Source organism: Rutidosis leptorrhynchoides, chromosome 11 (genome assembly GCF_046630445.1).
Source record: "Rutidosis leptorrhynchoides isolate AG116_Rl617_1_P2 chromosome 11, CSIRO_AGI_Rlap_v1, whole genome shotgun sequence".
Taxonomy (NCBI): Eukaryota; Viridiplantae; Streptophyta; class Magnoliopsida; order Asterales; family Asteraceae; genus Rutidosis; species Rutidosis leptorrhynchoides.
The window spans coordinates 15201326-15222087 of NC_092343.1; positions in this window are offsets into that span (position 1 = coordinate 15201326).

Genomic DNA, 20762 nt, shown 5'->3' on the forward strand with positions numbered 1-20762 from the left:
GTTAATATGCTTTATATATAGTTATGTGGTTTATTAATATAATTGTAGTATGTATAATAAGTATGTTTTTATATTCAAATCATTTATTTGTTTAAAAAATGATGGTTTTGATATTAACGTTTTACTAAGAATAATAATAATGCTAATAATAACTTCATTAAAAATGATAATTTTAATAATAGTAATGATATTGTTAATAATGATACTTTATCTAATTATAAGATTAATAATACTAATAGTTACCAAAAGTGATACTAGTACTAATATTAATGAGAAAAATAATAACTTGTATTATATTCCATAATAATAATAATAACCCTAGTCATAATAATATTAATACATACATTAGTAACAATAGTCATAATACATAAATGATAAAATTAACCATAATCAACGTATTAGTAATGTTTATAACAATAATAATAATAACTTCCTAATTAACCATAATCCTATTTTGGACATCCAGTCTATGCCGACTATTACATCAAAACTTCCTAATTCTACGGGTATCAAATCAATTCTAAACGTTTCTCTGGCTAAATTTATTTTACAATCACGTAAAATTTTATCGGCTTTAATTAGTTTACCATTAGCTAACTCAATCATGTACTTAGCATCTAGAGGTAATGATGAACAATTCAATTTAGCGTAAAAGTCTCTACACACGTAACTTCTATCAGCACTAGTATTAAATATAATAGATACTGATAAGTTATTAATGGTAAACGTACCCGTAACAAGCTCCAGGTCTTCACACGCCTCTCTAGCATTAATAATAAATGCTCTTCCACATGCAGATCCGTTATTCTTCTCTGGATTCGGGAACTGGCTCTTATAATCACCTTGTTTCCCACACCCATAACAAGTAACAGTGGCCAAGGCAGTTCTATTTGCATTGGTGGCAGGAGTCTTGGTGCCATTTGTATTTGTAACAGGAATCCTATAATCTTTAGCAAGATGACCCCTTCGATTACAATTATCGCACACCACATTACAATAACCAGAGTGATGTTTGTGGCATCTGTTACATAAAGGATTTCGTCCTTTGTAACCTGAGCTTGAACCACTACCCGCACCTTGCGTGGTTTCTTGTTTCTTGTTGGATTGTTGATGATTACCTTCCCACTTTCTTTTGTTTTCCGATGTCTTGACATCGGTGTTCTTATCCAGAATAATCTGGTCCATCAACTCATTTTCCATAGTGATGGCTTCATGAATAGTCTTGGGTTTTGATGCTGTAACATTTGCCTTGACATTTTTAGGTAAACCATCTTTGTACAGTTCTATCTTCCGTTCTTCGGTTGGTACTAATTCGGGACATAGCAAAGCTAATTCCATGAATCGCTGATTGTAGTTGGTGAGTTCAGTACCAACAACTTTCAGGCTTCGTAGTTTAGCTTCCAACTTCCTAACCTCGTTCCTTGGACAATACTCGTTGATTAGCATTGTTTTGAATTCTTCCCATGGAGTATCATAAGCTACATCTCCTCCTATGGCCTTCACATAGTTTTTTCCCCCATGTGAATGCACTATCTTGTAAGGTGCAAGATGCATATTTGGTCATGTCCTTCTCAATACAACTACTGATTTTAAACACAGACTCAATCTTTTCTATCCACCGGGTTAAACCGACTGGTCCTTCTGTTCCACTGAATGATGAGGGCTTGCAACCTTGAAAAGTTTTGTAGGTGCATCCCACATGAGGATTTGGGTTAACTGCAGCACCTCTTTGATCTGTGCGAGGCGTACTAGGAAATAATTATATTTTTGCTATGAAAAACTATTAAATACGATACATTTTTATACCAGTTATTTATTTATTTATAGAATGGATATACCTAAACCTTGCTACAACACTTATAGGCAGTGTACCTAATCGTACAGTAGTGTAGTTTTTAGTAAGTCCGGTTCGTTCCACATGGATACTTTAGCCAAGTTTAACGCTATATTAGTTTTATAATTGTAAAAATACAAATATATATAAGTAATATTATTATTATAAAAGGGGGTTTTTACCGTTTAATGACCGGTTTGTCGATTTTAAAACTTAAGTCGCAGTTAAAACCTAATGTAAAATATAAAAAATAAATATAACTTAATTTTAAAGCGTAAAGTAACTGACGATAATGAAATTGCGATAAATAAAATTGCGATAAAATAAAATTGCGATAATTAAAAAGTACGATAATTAGAAGTGCAATTAAATATGAAATAAAGGAATTATGCTTATTTAAACTTCCGTAATCATGATGTTTGACGTGTTGATTTTAATTTATTCCCATGAGTTAATTGTCCTTTGTCCTGGATTATTCAATATGTCCGTCTGGTTTTTGTCCATAACAGTCCAACAGTCATAAATATAAAGTGCGAGTGTCCTCGTCAAATTATCCTTATATCCGAAGTCAAATATTCCAACTAATTGGGGACTTAAACTGTAACAAGGTCTTAATACTTTGTTTAATAATTACACCAGGATATCGACTGCGTGTAACCCAAGGTTTTAATACTTTGTTAACAATTACGCCAAGTGTCCTTGTACATAATTCACCACTGTTTTAATAAGTCTATTGACTATTATTCCATTCTCGTGTCCGGTTAAATGAACGATTATTAGTACTTATAAATACCCCGCCCATCGTGTCCGATCGAGTGTATATGGTTATTTATAGGTACGTCCAATTGTAAATCTTTATATTAAATTAACAAACTATCATTTAATTTTACAAATATAAAGCCCATTAATAGCCCATTGTCTAATTTTCACAAGTGTCGTTCTTTTGTCCAAACCCCAGTTATGGTACAAAGCCCAATTACCCAATTTTAAATATTTTAGCCCAACATCATGATTACTTCGGATTAAATAAGCATAATAATAACTTAGCTACGAGATATTAATTTAAAAAGGTTGAACATAACTTACAATGATAAATAATAGCGTAGCGTTACACGGATAGAATTTCTACTTACACCCTTACAACATTCGCTAACATACTCTTATTATTAGAATTTAAAATTAAAATTAAAATTATAATATATATATATATATATATATATATATATATATATATATATATATATATATATATATATATATATATATATATATATATATATATATATATATATATATATATTACGAGTGAGAGATAGATAGATGGTGTATATATGATCAACTAAAACTGCGAATTTATAGGGATGTGGCCAGCTACCTACTGCCATGTGATCGCATGGAATTTTCTCTTCCAGGCCATGTGATCGCATGGCCACTTTTTCCAGCTCATGTGACTTTGTTTCCTAGCTTGCTGACGTTTATAATATATAATATAATATATATATATTAATTTTAATAATTAATTATATATTATATTATATTCATGTGCATAGTTGACTTGTAATTTTAGGTCCGTTGCATCGAGCGTTGAGAGTTGACTTTGGTCCCGGTTCCGAATTTTCGAACGTCCTTTCGTATAATTTAATATCTTGTACTTTGCGTTTCGCGTCTTGTACTCTTGTAATTTTGAGACGTTTCTCATCAATAATTTGAACCACTTTGATTGTACTTTGTACTTTTGAGCTTTTTGGTCGTTTGCATCTTTAAATCGTCGAATCTGTCTTTTGTCTTCACCTTTTATTATACAAGCGAATATCACTTGTAAATAGAACAATTGCAACTAAAAGCTTGTCTTTCTTGAGGGATAATGCTATGAAATTTATGTTCGTTTTTAGCATTATAAAATATTCCCACACTTGAGCGTTGCTTGTCCTCAAGCAATATAGTCTTGAAATAAAAATACTATAATTACTTCTTTATTCTTCACACTTTGTACATCAGTGAATTCTTTACGGCGGTATAAACAATGATAGTAACGTTGTGGTTTACAGTCCCACATGACTATAAAAATTTAGATCCTTTATGAAATTGGATCTTTATGAAAACATTTGATCTTTTGAAAATTAAATCTAGCTTTTACCCTAGATAAGTTTTCCGGAATAACCCTTCACCGGTGTTTGCAAATTGTTTTTGTGGGTTTGGTGGGTTTCAGATTTGAAAATTTTAGCTCAAAACTTGCGGTTTTGTGTCACCCACTTGCTAACCTTGTATTGGAAAAGCAACACGTCCAGTATACTTTCTCTGTATATTACCTTTCTGTAAACTACCGTCCGGTTGTAAAGGAAAGCGTTGAACAAGCAACTGTTAAGGCATTGTCCCATGACATGCTTTTAATTATGGTCTATAACGTGTCAGATGCAATTACTATCTTTGGTATGAGCAATAGTAAAGCTCACCCTATGGTTTTTCGGTCTGGCACAAGGTCCTGTCTTTGACCATGCTATGCAACCACCATTCTTACGGTTGACAGCCGATTTGGTTCAGGTGACCTAATGAATTCCAGGTGAATTCCTAGGATTTTACGTTCAATGGTAATGAATGCATTGAAAATGGGTTTTCAGAAAACAAATCGGTTTGTAATTTGATCAAAATATTTTCTCGTTCAAGCTCGAGTTTAGATATCATCGAATTCCATGAGTTTGTAATTCTCAATCTTTAAAGTCTATCTCAAGAATTGAGTAATATCAGTCTTAAAAGCTGATTTTTGATCTTTAAGGAGATTATCCTTTCTGGGGTCTGATTCATTAGTCTTATCAAGCTAATTTGCACGGCGTCCTCCCCATTTTACGAGATAGATCCTCTCATGGTTAGGATAAGTCTGACCACTTGGCGACCCTGTTTGATGCTGAGGTCCGTGGATTTCCAGCTGATTTTCGAGAAAACTTTTCAAGGTTTTTCGTAGACTCTACAACTGGTCTGGACGACAACTTCCTGACCTAAATCAAGAAGCGCGTTTCTTTTTCGGAAGACTTTACTTCCTTTTAATGATGGAATTGATTCATCGTGTAGATCCATCTTTCTTTCAAATATATTACAATAATTCGGGTAAAACTGATTAGTTTAGTCCAAAGCAAAAGTATTTTCAATTATTTGTACAAAAATATGTAATATATGTTTTAAATAATTTGGTAAATTTTTCCCACACTTGGCTTTTAGTTATATTTTTCTTTGCCTTTTTATTCTCCGCTATTCCATTCTTAAATGAATTCTAACATTTTAGGTTGTTTCTCAATTTATGTCCTTTCCGAGGTAACAATAATTTCGGTATTAACACCTAGTTTTCATCGTTCATAAATATGTACAAACATGATTTTGAATTCATTTAGTTGAAAATTTTTCAAATTTTCACAAAATTTGGCAATTAAACCAAGTGTAAACCCGAGAGAATTTATAACCCTTCCCCACACTTGAGATCTTGCAATGCCCTCATTTGCAAGAAATCAGTAAAAATTTAAATTCATGAGGGTGATTAGTGTAGAAAAATGATTGAAAATACCGTGTTTGCAAACCTATTGTTTTATATCACATTTGATATTTTACGTCTTGTCGTTAAAATTAGTAGTTTTTGTTGAACATACTGTCAGTTTTTGAAAGTGTGCTATTTTACCCTGTTTTGTACATAATATAAACTACAAACAAATATATACATAATATTTATTTTTTTATAAAACCTTTATTTATGAAAATAATTTAAATGAATAATTTTTAACATTTTGTTTCCTGTTACTTTAGGTAGAGGTAGTTTCGGTACGTTTACCTAGTCCGTCCCTCGACAAAATTTTAAAAAGTGTCATTTTAGTGATTGTTTTAAAAGCAAAGATTTTCGGGGTTTTTTTTTTAATGTTTTTGGCATACTTTAGATCAATAAGATTAAAAATAATGATAACAAAATTTCTCGTCCCGCCCTTGGGTAAAGCAATTTCGGTTCAAAGACCTAGTCTTCAACTTACAATGAATTTTGGAAATCAATTTTTAACTTAATGAAATAAAGTAAATTTTGTTTTTAAATTTACACCAAACTTTAATTTAAAATACATAAAATTAAAAATTCATATTATTTAAAAATTCACACCAAACTTATATTATATTTTCGTTTTAATACATACAAATTTATATTAAAATTATTAAATTTTCAAATATGTACAAACTTAAATATATTAATTTTAAAAAGTTTACAATAATAATTTAATAATAATTTTAAAAACAAAGTAAAAATAAAAATTTAAAATCTGTTTGGTCTTTTATCCCACTTTAATCAATCAAATATTATCAAAAATATACGCCCCTCTTTTCGGTAAAGTAATTTCGGCTATATTACCTAGTTTTACTCCTGACGAATTTCTGAAATATTTTAGTTTGATTGATTAAAGATATTTATACCTTAAGAATAAACGGTAAATTTCGCAGTGATGTAATATAATTTTTGTATGATATCAATAATTTCGGTTACGCATACCTAATTTTATTGAATACCAATTTAATACTTTATAGCGAATGATTTAGCGTTTATTATCAAAAGGTTAAAAGCAATAAAAAAATAAAAACTGTACATACTTACCTGTGAAATAGAATTCTCAGTGACCTGCTTTAGCCCACTCATAGTATAGTCGGACTAATTGGTTTTCAATAGCTACGTAGGCGTATCCTCGAGCATTCAACATCTTTTCGTCTAAACATATGAATGGTCCTTCTCTGCATAAAGTAACGAACTCGGTATTGGAATATGTCTGATTCGTCGAGCATTTTCCTTCGTGTGACCATTTTCCGTATTTGTGACATATTTCAAGGTGTCGTGCTCTTTTTTTCACTGCGGATTTTGATTTTCCTTTACCAAAATGTAACTTATTATGATCGTTCCTGAGTTCTTTTCTTACTCCGTCCAATTTGCCTCTGATTAATGATACCAATTCAGTCGGAAGGGTGTCATTATTACGTTTAGTAATCAAAGCATGTAGCATTAGACCATGGTTTAGTTCACAGGAGTTCTTCATCTCGTAAAACCTAAAAAAAAAATCAGAATGAGGGGAGAAGACTAGTTCTTTAGGGTCTGCTAGGGAAAGACAATTTGGGTTCCATTTTCGAGAACTACACGAAAACAGAATATCTAACTCTAACATAAATACATATTACCCTAAAAAGATTCGAACCTCCACACACTTAGTTAGCTGTGGTGTCGAAATTGTGATTAACTTCGTTGTCAACTTTCATTGGACTATCTATGTAATGTTTAACTCTGTGACCATTAACCTTAAATTTAATCCCTTTTGAATTTATTAATTCAACCGTTCCATACGGGAAAACTCTTTTGACTATGAATGGTCCAGACCATCTTGATTTCAATTTTCCAGGAAATAGCTTGAATCGTGAATTGAAAAGAAGAACTCTATCTCCTTCTTTAAATTCTTTTGAACTTCTGATTCTTTTGTCATGCCATTTCTTCGTTCTTTCCTTATAGATTAAGGAATTTTCATATGCTTCATGTCTTAATTCTTCTAATTCGTTTAATTGACTTAACCATAGACGTCCGGCTTCATGTAAATCAAGATTACATGTCTTCAAAGCCCAAAATGCTTTGTGTTCAATTTCTACTGGAAGATGACATGCTTTTCCGTAGACGAGTCTGAAAGGTGTGGTTCCAATTGGAGTTTTGTAGGCTGTTCTAAAAGCCAAGAGTGCATCCACCAATTTCATGGACCATTCCTTCGGATTTGATCCTACGATTTTCTCTAGAATACGTTTTAAAGATCGGTTGGTATTTTCAACTTGTCCACTTGTCTGTGGATGATATGCAGTGGAGATTTTATGAGTTACTCCATATCTTTTGAGAACTTTCTCAAGTTGATTATTACAAAAATGAGTACCCCGATCACTTATTAAGGCTTTCGGTGTTCCAAACCTTGCAAAAAGACGTTTTAAAAAGTTGACTACAACTCGTGCATCGTTAGTTGGGAGAGCGTGTGCTTCCGCCCATTTAGATACATAATCAATCCCAACGAGAATGTAGAGATTATTATGAGATTTTGGAAATGGACCCATAAAGTCAATACCCCAAATGTCAAATACTTCACATACTTGAATGACATTTTGTGGCATTTCATTACGTTGACTTATTTTTTCGGCCCTTTGACAAGCATCACAGGATTTACAAAGAAGGTGTGTATCTTTAAAAATTGTAGGCCAATAGAATCCAGCGGCATAGACTTTTCTTGCTGTGAGTTGAGGCCCATAATGCCCTCCTGTTGGTCCTGTGTGACAATGGTTTAAGATTTGAGTAGCTTCATCTTCGAATACGCATCGGCGTATTATTCCATCGGGACAACTTTCGAACAAATGTGGATCTTCCCAAAAATAGTGTTTTATATCACTAAAGAATTTCTTTCGTTTTTGGTATGACAATCCTTTTTCAAGGAATCCACATACTAAGTAGTTTGCATAGTCTGCAAACCATGGAATTTCATTATAATCTATCTTCAATAGATATTCATCAGGAAAGTTGTCTTGTATGGCCGATTCATTCAGAACTTCTAATTCGGGATTTTCAAGACGAGAAAGATGATCAGCGGCGAGATTTTCTGCTCCCTTTTTATCTCGAATTTCAATATCAAACTCTTGTAAGAGTAAGATCCAACGGATTAATCATGGTTTAGCATCTTGTTTCGAAAATAGGCATCTAAGAGCAGAATGGTCGGTATAGACCACCGTTTTAGCTAGAACGGGATATGAACAAAATTTGTCAAAAGCAAAGACAATAGCAAGGAGTCCTTTTTCAGTAGTTGTATAATTCGTTTGTACTCCTTGTAACGTCTTACTAGCATAATAAATAGGTTGAAATTGTTTTTCAATCCTTTGACCTAAAACGGCTCCCATTGCAAAATCACTTGCATCGCACATAAGTTCAAACGGTAGATTCCAATTTGGAGTTATCATGATCGACGCATTAGTGAGTTTTTCTTTAAGAATATTAAAATATTTGATGCATTCATCTGAAAAGATGAATGAAGCATCCTTTTCTAGGAGTTTATTCATAGGAGTGGCAATTTTAGAAAAATCTTTTATGAAACGTCGGTAAAAACCGGCATGCCCTAGAAAACTCCTAACTCCTCTAACATTGGTGGGATGTGGAAGTTTAGCAATTACATCTATTTTAGCTCTATCTACTTCAATTCCTTCCTTTGAAATTTTATGACCAAGAACGATGCCTTCTTTAACCATGAAATGGCATTTTTCCCAATTAAGTACTAGATTTGATTGTTCGCATCTAATAAGCATTCGTTCAAGATTAACTAGACATGATTCAAATGAATCACCGAAGACTGAAAAGTCATCCATGAAAACTTCCATGCATTCTTCTATCATGTCGTGAAAAATCGCCATCATGCACCTTTGAAAGGTTGCAGGGGCGTTGCAAAGTCCAAATGGCATGCTTTTGTAAGCAAAAGTACCATAAGGGCACGTGAATGTGGTTTTCTCTTGGTCCTCGGGTGCTATTGGAATTTGAAAATATCCGAAAAAACAATCAAGAAAACAATAGTAACTATTTTCGGCTAATCTTTCCAACATTTGATCAATAAAAGGTAAGGGAAAGTGATATTTTCTGGTGGTGTCATTTAATTTTCTATAATCAATACAAACACGCCATCCTGTTACAGTCCTAGTAGGAATAAGTTCATTTTTCTCATTTGTAATGACAGTCATGCCACCCTTCTTAGGTACGCATTGAACTGGGCTTACCCATGGACTATCAGAGATTGGATAAATTAAACCTGCATCTAGTAGTTTAATAATTTCTTTCTTAACAACATCTTGCATATTAGGATTTAGTCTTCGTTGGCGTTGCACATACGTTTTATGACCTTCTTCAATAAGGATTTTATGTGTGCAATACGAAGGACTTATGCCTTTATTGTCATAAATCTTCCATGCAATAGCTGGTTTATGAGCTTTTAGCACAGAAATGAGTTGAGATTTTTCATTTTCAGTAAGAGAAGACAATATTATTACAGGTAATTCAGATTCACCATGTAAATAAGCATATTCCAAATGGTTTGGAAGTGGATTTAACTCTAATGTCGGTGGTTCTTCTATCGATGATTTATATCGATATCTGTCTTTCTCTTTTAGTATTTGAATTTCTTCTGTTGTTGGTTCATATCCATTAGCCATGAGTGTAGCTAACATTTCAGCTTCATCAATTGGTTCAGTACCTTCTCCTAAAGAACATTCTCCTGTTCCTTGTAATTCTGGAAATTCTTCTAACAATTCTGCATGTGAATCTATAGTTTGAATATAATAACATGTATCATCTGCAGATTGCGGTTGTTGCATGGCTTTATCATCAGAAAAGGTAACACTCCCGTCCTCTATACTTAGGGTCAGTTTCTTACCGAACACGTCTATTATTGCTTTAGCCGTGTTTAAGAATGGTCTTCCTAATATAAGAGGAACTCGAGAATCTTCTTCCATGTCCAGAATAACAAAATCTACTGGAAATACTAAAGTACCAACTTTAACTAGCATGTTTTCCATTATCCCTCTAGGATATTTTACTGATCGATCGGCTAGTTGTATGCTTATTCGTGTTGGTTTCAATTCTCCAAGGTCTAGTTTAGTGTATAGTGAATACGGCATTAAATTTATACTAGCACCTAAGTCTGCCAATGCTTCTATTGAACTAAGACTACCCAAAAAACATGGAATTGTGAAACTTCCTGGATCTGATAATTTTTCAGGTATCTTATTCAACAGCACGGCAGAACAATTAGCATTCATAGTAACAACCGAGGGTTCTTCCATTTTCTTTCTATTTGTGATTAGATCTTTCAGAAATTTAGCATATCTAGGCATTCCTGAAATTACATTAATGAAAGGAAGATTGACATTTATTTGTTTAAACATATCCAAGAATTTAGATTGCTCGGCTTTAAGTCTTTCTTTTCTCATTTTACTCGAGTAAGGAAGTGGTGGTTGGTATGGTTTAACATAAGGTTTTACCTTAACTGTGTTATTTTCATTAACCTTTTCAACTACCGGTTCTGTTTCCTTATCTTGGTCAGGTTGTGGTTCTTGTGGAGTAGGAATAGCTTCATCAGAAATTACAGGTATTTCAGGAGGTTTAAGTGTAATACCACTTCTTGTGGTAATGGATTTAGCTGATTCATTCCGGGGGTTAGCATTTGTATCACTAGGTAGACTTCCCGGTTTTCTTTCACCTATCAACCTTGCTAGGTTGCTTACTTCTTGTTCCAAGTTTTGAATAGAAGCTTGTTGATTTCTAAATGCTTGAGCATTTTGTTCATTGGTTTGTTTTTAAGATGTGAAAAATTGAGTTTGAGATTCAACTAACTTCGACATCATATCTTCAAAATTTGGCTTTTTATCATCGGTTTATTGTGGTTTATTTTGAAAATTAGGTCTTTGCTGGTTGTAAGTATTGTTAGATACTTGTTGATTGCTAGGACCTTGTTAGTTGTTGTATGGAACATTTCGGTTATAATTCTGGTTTTAATTGTAGATTGGTCTTGGCCGTTGATAATTATTCTGATAATTATTCCAGGCCTTTGGTTCATGTATGAAACATTCTCTCTTTGTTCCATTGTCTGTTCAATACTGAGACAATCTTTTGTTAAATGTGGTCCTCCACACTGCTCACAACTAATTCTTATTGAGTGAATATCCTTAGTCATCTTTTCCATTCGTCTCTCGACATCATCTATCTTTGCGGAAATGGAATCTAAGTCATGGCTAGAGTTGGCTCTAGCTGCTTTAGATGATCTAACAATATCTTTTTCTTGGTGCCACTCATGTGAGTGGGAAGTAGTGTTATCAATAAATTTGTAAGCGTCAGTTGCGGTTTTCTTCATAATGGAACCACCAGCTGCTATATCGATGTCTTTTCGTGTAGTGATGTCGCATCCTTGGTAAAATATTTGTACTATTTGATAAGTGTCTAAACCATGTTGCGGACATCCTCTCAACAACTTTCCAAATCTCGTCCACGCCTCATATAGAGTTTCATTTGGCTTTTGTGTGAACGTAACAATTTCTCCTTGAAGTCTTACGGCTTTAGATGCCGGAAAGAATTGTTTAAGAAATTTTTCAACTAAAACATCCCATGTATCAATCGCCCCTTCAGGTAACGATTCTAACCAATCTTTGGCTTCTCCCTTTAAAGTTCAGGGAAATAACATGAGATATATATGTTCATCCTCCACTTCTCTTATTTTAAATAGAGTGCAGATCCTATTAAAGGTACGAAGATGTTCATTTGGATCTTCCTTCGGCGCACTACTAAATTGGCATTGATTAGTTACCATGTGCAGGATTTGTCCTTTAATTTTATAATCTGGCGCATTAATGTCTGGTTGAGAAATTGCGTGACCTTGGCCAGTGCGTTTAGCTCGCATTCGGTCTTCCATACTTAGAGGTTCCAGATTTTCCATGATTGAATTTGTTGAATCTGAATCACTAGAGGATTCTGATTTAATGGTTGGCTCCTCGACAATCTCTGTTTGAATGATTGGTGGTTCCGGAGGAAAGATTAATGGTTCAGGATCTCTGAATTGTCCCTGAAGATCCTCCGGATTCTCAATTGTGAGGTCGGGTTCAAAAAATAGATTATCGGAAATTTGAATTGGAGTACTTGGTCGACTGGATGATGATTCTAAAGAAAAATCAACGGCGACAATATTTGCTAGATGTCTTGATCTAGTTACAAGTGGTGAACGTACAAAAGGTGGTGAACGTTTTGCTCGGTGCATTCACTGAATATCCTATTAGTTATAAAAGATAAAAATTATATAAGTTATCAAATTAATAGACTTTTCTGATTTTGCCCACGTTTCGAATAGCCAATAGATGCAGCAGGTAGCCAGGACCCTTTAAATCAGAAGCCCACAACTCGCCACTAATAAATCCAACTATTACTACGAACCAGAAAATTTTGGATGTCTATCAATTTAACCACTTAAAATAATTTTTCGTTTAAAGAAATTTTAGAGAAGAAATAGAAAAAATTCTATGTCCTAAAAACTAGAGCGTCGAGAAATAAGAAAGAAAAAGAGCGCATCGAAAAACGTCGAAAAATAAAAGGTCGACAAATAATAGGCGTCGAAAAATAAAAATAAGAAGGTCGCGCGTCAAAACTTAAAAAGGAACTAAAAACTAAGAATTAAAAGTTGCGTCTAAAAATATTAAAGCTTACAAGAAATACTATATCCCAAATAACAATAACTTAAAAAGTACTAAAATACAAAAACGGAGTCGCAAAATTCTAAAGCACCTAAATCTTAGTCTAAAGAAAAAACACTTAAGAGATTTTACTGCAAAGCCTAAAAATCTAGAAATAAAAACAACTATGGCAAAAACTATATCTTAAAACTAGATACGAACGAAAAATACAAATATTACGCTAAAATGAATAAAAAGATACAAAATATAAAAATAAAACTTAAAGTTGTAAAAAGTACAATTTTTATAAAAATATTATTTTTATATTATTTATTTTATAAAACTATTAATTTTATAATTTAATAAAACTAATTAAACTAAAAATACAAATTAATAATAAAAACTAAACTAATTAATTAAAAACTAAACCCTAATTAGGGTTTTAATAATAATAATAATATACTCCGTAATTAATGCTGTTACTAGTCAACTCTGGCGTGTCAGATGGTTTCATGCGGTCGCATGGATTTTTGCCTTCGGGCTCATGCGATCGCATAGGCTAGGTTTCTAGGCCAGTAATTGGCTTGCTACAGTTGGGGCCGATTAATTTTATAAATTTTTTTTCTATTTTAATTTTCTGTTTTAATATTTTTTAAAAAGTATTTATAAAAATTAAATAAAACTTATATTTTTACAAACTAAAAATAGAAATAGAAATATTTTATAATTTTATATATTTTTGAACAACTCTTAAATATATATATATATATATTTTTTGTTTTTCTTTTTATATTTTTGTATTTTTAATATTTAAAACGTATATTTTTTTTATACAAAGAACTAAATAAAAATCTTTTTTTTCTTTTTTTATATAGCGTTTCGCTTCCGGCATTTAAGCAGATCCCTGGCAACGGCGCCAAAAATACTTGATGTGTGCGAGGCGTACGAGGAAATAATTATATTTTTGCTATGAAAAACTATTAAATACGATACATTTTTACACAAGTTATTTATTTATTTATAGAATGGATATACCTAAACCTTGCTATAACACTTATAGGCAGTGTACCTAATCGTATAGTAGTGTAGTTTTTAGTAAGTCCGGTTCATTCCACAGGGATACTTTAGCCAAGTTTAACGCTATATTAGTTTTATAATTGTAAAAATACAAATATATATAAGTAATATTATTATTATAAAAGGGAGTTTTTACCGTTTAATGACCGGTTTGTCGATTTTAAAACTTAAGTTGCAGTTAAAACCTAATGTAAAATATAAAAAATAAATATAACTTAATTTTAAAGCGTAAAGTAACTGACGATAATGAAATTGCGATAAATAAAATTGCGATAAAATAAAATTGCGATAATTAAAAAGTACGATAATTAGAAGTGCAATTAAATATGAAATAAAGGAATTATGCTTATTTAAACTTCCGTAATCATGATGTTTGACGTGTTGATTTTAATTATTCCCATGGGTTAATTGTCATTTGTCCTGCATTATTCAATATGTCCGTCTGGTTTTTGTCCATATCAGTCCATCAGTCATAAATATAAAGTGCGAGTGTCCTCGTCAAATTATGCTTAAATCCGAAGTCAAATATTCCAACTAATTGGGGACTTAAACTGTAACAAGGTCTTAATACTTTGTTTAATAATTACACCAGGATATCGACTGCGTGTAACCCAAGGTTTTAATACTTTGTTAACAATTACGCTAAGTGTCCTTGTACATAATTCACCCCTGTTTTAATAAGTCTATTGACTATTAATCCATTCCCGTGTCCGGTTAAATGAACGATTATTAGTACTTATAAATACCCCGCCCATCGTGTCCGATCAAGTGTATATGGTTATTTATAGGTACGTCCAATTGTAAATCTTTATATTAAATTAACAAACTATCATTTAATTAAACAAATATAAAGCCCATTAATAGCCCATAGTCTAATTTTCACAAGTGTCGTTCTTTTGTCCAAACCCCAATTACGGTACAAAGCCCAATTACCCAATTTTAAATATTTTAGCCCAACATCATGATTACTTCGCATTAAATAAGTATAATAATAACTTTGCTACGAGACATTAATTTAAAAAGGTTGAACATAACTTATAATGATTAATAATAGCGTAGCGTTACACGGATAGAATTTTGACTTACACCCTTACAACATTCTCTAACATACCCTTATTATTAGAATTTAAAATTAAAATTAAAATTAAAATTATAATATATATATATATATATATATATATATATATATATATATATATATATATATATATATATATATTACGAGTGAGAGATAGATAGATGGTGTATATATGATCAACCAAAACTGCGAATTTATAGGGATGTGGCCAGCTACCTACTACCATGCGATCGCATGGAATTTGCTCTTCCAGGAAATGCGATCCAATGGCCACTTTTTCCAACTCATGTGACTTTGTTTCTTAACTTGCCGACGTTTATAATATATAATATAATATATATATTAATTTTAAGAATTAATTATATAATATATTATATTCATGCGCATAGTTGACTTGTAATTTTAGGTCCGTTGCTTCGAGCGTTGAGAGTTGACTTTGGTCCCGGTTTCGGATTTTCGAACGTCCTTTCGTATAATTTAATATCTTGTACTTTGCGTTTCGCGTCTTGTACTCTTGATTGTACTTTGTAATTTTGAGACGTTTCTCATCAATAATTTGAACCACTTTGATTGTACTTTGTACTTTTGAGCTTTTTTGGTCGTTTGCGTCTTCAAATCGTCGAATCTGTCTTTTTTTCTTCACCTTTTATTATACAAACGAATATCACTTGTAAATATAACAATTGTAACTAAAGGCTTGTCTTTCTTGAGGGATAATGCTATGAAATATATGTTCATTTTTAGCATTATCACTCTTGCAGCCTCGACCCATAACATTCTGTCATTCACTCGCTGATTGATGAGTTCCTCGATTTCTTGTTCCGTCATTCGGTTCAATCGCGCCATATTCTTCAATAAGAATGAAAAAAATAATTATTCACATGGAATATTATAGATGTAGTGTGTATTTACAGTACATCGTAGCTTATTAATAATATGAACCAGTTATTATTATAAAAGCATTTTCTTCTTATTAGCGTTTTATAATTTTATCTAGGGTAGTACCTACCCGTTAAAGTTCATACTTAATAGCTTAGTACGGAAATCTATTACTACCACCCAAATAATACTCAACCATGGAAAATTATTGCATTTCACACTTTACTATTTTACATATGCTTATCTTACATCAAACATTAAGCAAACCACACTAATAATATTATACAAAACGTTATATTATCCCATGGTTTAAAATAACAGTGCATCATTTAACCCAAAACATTTGTTTTTTTAAAAAAATGCTTAACGCTTATCCTGGCTGTCTCCCTGCATTTTGGCTGAGGGACCGAAGAACTGGATGTCGGGATAGAACTAATAGGAATAGCGGGAATAGGGGTGGAAGTGTCTGGTGGAGTTGGTGCCACAACATCCTCACTAAACTTGAGATTTGGATTTTCCAATTCAGTAGCCTTTCGTTTCTTTCCTCGTTCGAACTTGTCTTTCGTAATTTCCTGTATTTCTTCCACCTCAGGATCACTTTTCGGTTCCTCTTCAATTGATTCATCTGGAAATTGTGAGTCTTCTCCAAAGGTGTCGTTTTCATCATCGGATAGGTTAATGACTAGAACACTATCTGAGGATTCTGGTTCGGAGTTGCTGAATGTGATAACAAGTTCTAAGCCAGACATTTATCACATAACAACTAGCACGTTAGTACCACATAATATTTACATATTAATTTTTCGATAGGTCAGATCATGTTGAGATTGAGAGAAATGATAAGATAAAGAGAGATTCGGTATGTAAGAATGAGACTCGGTATTAGAGAGAATCGGTAAAATTAAATTCCACAGCTTCTAGAACTCGGTTACAATGCAATGGCTATCTAATTAGGACTACTTAGGTTCCTTACATAGCCCTCTTCTAAGGAACCTTCATTTAAGCTTATTTCACATTAACACTATACAACTTCGGGGTCCTAACAATCTCCCCCTTAGTGTTAAATGTGAACTTTACAACATAATCCAATTTTGTAATCTTGAGTGGTCCAAATGTTAGTTTCCATCGTGTGCCATCTGGTTTTGAAACTTCTACTTGATTTTCTGAAATTTGCTTAGAAGGTTTCCAGACACCCCACGCTTTTCTTGGATCTCCCTCATATAATGGATATTCATCCATTTCCTTGAAATATCTTCTCTTTCTCTGTCCACGAAGTATCTCAAACTGTCTTGTACGAACCTGGAGTTTCAGACGATCTCTTATATGCTTTATGAATTCTCCAAGACCCATTATCATATCAATGTCATGGAACTTGCTTTGATGAATCTTAAGATACTTCAGTGCAGCCTTAAGTGTTCCATCTGAATATTTGTTCAGCTCTTCAGTACGAATGAACACCTTTTCTTTTTGAGAATTTACAAAAACAAACCCTTCAGGTTCGAATTGCATTTGAAACATCCTCATATCCTTCAGTCCCTCTGTAAATTGATTCCGACACGTAATTCGAATCTTTTTCCTTTTTGCTTCGAGACCTATTTGAAAATCTTCACGTCTCATCAGTTCAATTGTCTCCATCATGTATCTTTTCACAGCTTCCAAAGCTTGAGCCTTAGCAAAAGGTCGTATGGTGATGATACTGAGGTAGTTGTAAATGTGAATGATGTCAAGCATATCTAGATTATGAAAATCTGTTTTAGTGAACTTGTACTCTTTCTCACCTTCTCTGATAACATGGAAGTGACTGATGACGTCTTTCTTTTCGCTTATCTCTACTCCGACTCGAGTAATATTCAACACTTCTGAAATAAGATATTTTCTTTGAAGCCACAAATCATCTTCATCTTTGTTGATATGTTTCCTCCACATAAACTCATACCAATTCCTTTCACTTGCTTGAAGCAATTGTGAACCTATATAAGTAAACCTTTTACTCCTTGGTGATTCATTGATGCGGAAGATCTTGTAAGCATTTTCCTCGATGAATGTGTTTCGTAACGTTATAAAATCATGTTCTACTCCCAACAATAATCTTTGCTCCTGATTCTTAAAGAATATTCCATGGTTGTATTTGAATCTGGAATTCACGATTTCACTTGATGTAGATGTACCAGAAGTTGAACTTTCATTAGCATTTGTTGGATTTGAACTCGATGAGGGTGTAGAATTTGATGCATGACCAGTAGGATTTGTTGCATCATCATTTGGAACATCATCATCTTCAATATGATCAAAGATCTCATCTTCATTTGGATTAACATAAAGATTGTGTTCATCGTCATCAGAAGAATCCATTTCATCATCACTTTCGATTACTGGTTCAGGATTCTCTTCATCTACAATCTCTTCATCTTCCGGAATTGAAGATACTGATGATAACTTGCTTAGAATGACAAATCCATCATCATCCGTCTCTTCAAGATAGAAATCACTCAAGTTCAAATCCTCATCTACCAGTCCACTATCAGCCTCATTATGAACAATTGGAATTATAACTTGCTTAGGCTTCTTATCATCAATTTCATCATGTGTAGCAACCATTTCTGATTCCATCTGAACTTGTTGAGCTTGTGAAGCTGATGAAGACCTTACACCACCACCCTTAGTTGAAATGTTTACCGTTAGATATTCTCTATCTACTCCTATCTCCCCCTCATGGCTATTCTGAGGATCAGAATCGTCATGTTCATCATCACGGTGAGGACTCAACGGAGAAGAGCAGGAATTAAGTGGATATCGAACACGAGCACAAAACAATGCTTGAAGCGAAGTGCGTCGAAGAACATCTAGATTGACTCCAGAAAACATACGACTGAAATATTCTTGCTCCAAAGCATCATAGAAATGTGGTAAACGAGAGGGTGATGGTGGAAAAGTAACAATAGGAACACCAGAAGCAGCAACTGTTGAAGGCGATGTCGGTGGAAGTGTTTGAGTTGCCGTGAGGGCAGGTAAGGATGATTGTGTGGTATTATTCTTATATGTAGGGCTATACATACTACTAGTCAGATTCGTGATATCCCCTTCTGATGGAGGTTGGGTAACAACCGGAGTTGTCACCGGCGAAGTTTCTTTCGAAGCATCCGCCTCCATGACTTTGGTCTCATGGGACTCTAACAGAGTAGTAAAACTACTCGTCTGTTTAGTTCTCGCAGAGATATTGCTATCCCCGACTCCTGAAATCATTGATATACCATGAGGTGGCACATCTCTTTCAGTTAAAGACTCTTCCTCCAGACCCTGAGATTCAGAATCCGGAAGAGAAGTGGTTTGAACCAATGGATCACTTTCATGAACTAAGGGAACAGTCTGCTGGAAGTCTGATAAATATCCCGAAGGATTGTCATGTTGACTTGTTTCCATGGGACGCGATAGATCTTCCTCATCAAGATAAGCCGGACCTCGAGACCCTGTTGTATGTTGAGGCACAGGAGGATTTCCAGCCGATAAGTAGGGTGCCTTTTCAAGATTTTTCGGCTCCCCTTCGGCCGTTCTGGACTTCAATGATTGAGTGTCCTCAATCGATTGAGTCAACGCAGACTTTACTGCAGAGGAAGACTTTACTTCCTTAGATGCCGAAGCATCTTGCTTTGTGGGATTAATTCTTAAGTCCTGTTTAGATTGGATGGGCTTAGTGGTCTTTTTACCATCCGTGCGTTTAGATCTCTTGCCTACCGAAGCTTGCGCTTCATTTAGCGTAGGGCTTACTGTTATTCTTGGATGTGATACGGAGATGGGTGAGGGTGACCTAATTGGATCTAGGTCTTGGTCCGTATCACCAATGGTTGGAGTAACTGTTTGGCAGACGATGGGTTTCGAAGTCCTAGATCTAGTTACTCGTTGGGTTGGCGGAGTCTGAATTATCTCATCAGGCATGTATCGAGTTCTCTTAGTAGAATGTTCAGGAGATGATTCAGATGTTGTTGCTGAAGTGTCACTGCTTACTTCGGGTGTTGTGGAAAGGGTTGGTTCAATCCTAGTTGAACTAGGTTCCCTGATCCTCATGGGTTGAGCTTGGTGTGCTACCCTAGATCGTTTGAGGTTCACCCTAAGTGGAGGATTAGCTTGAAATGTCCCGTTCTTATTGATTAAAAACGTTCCATATTAATTGATTTCGTTGCGAGGTTTTGACCTCTATATGAGATGTTTTTCAAAGACTGCATTCATTTTTAAAACAAACCATAACCTTTATTTCATAAATAAAGGTTTAAAAAGCTTTACGTAGATTATCAAATAATGATAATCTAAAATATCCTGTTTACACACGACCATTACATAATGGTTTACAATACAAATATGTTACATCGAAATCAGTTTCTTGAATGCAGTTTTTACACAATATCATACAAACATGGACTCCAAATCTTGTCCTTATTTTAGTATGCAACAGCGGAAGCTCTTAATATTCACCTGAGAATAAACATGCTTTAAACGTCAACAAAAATGTTGGTGAGTTATAGGTTTAACCTATATATATCAAATCGTAACAATAGACCACAAGATTTCATATTTCAATACACATCCCATACATAGAGATAAAAATCAATCATATGGTGAACACCTGGTAACCGACATTAACAAGATGCATATATAAGAATATCCCCATCATTCCGG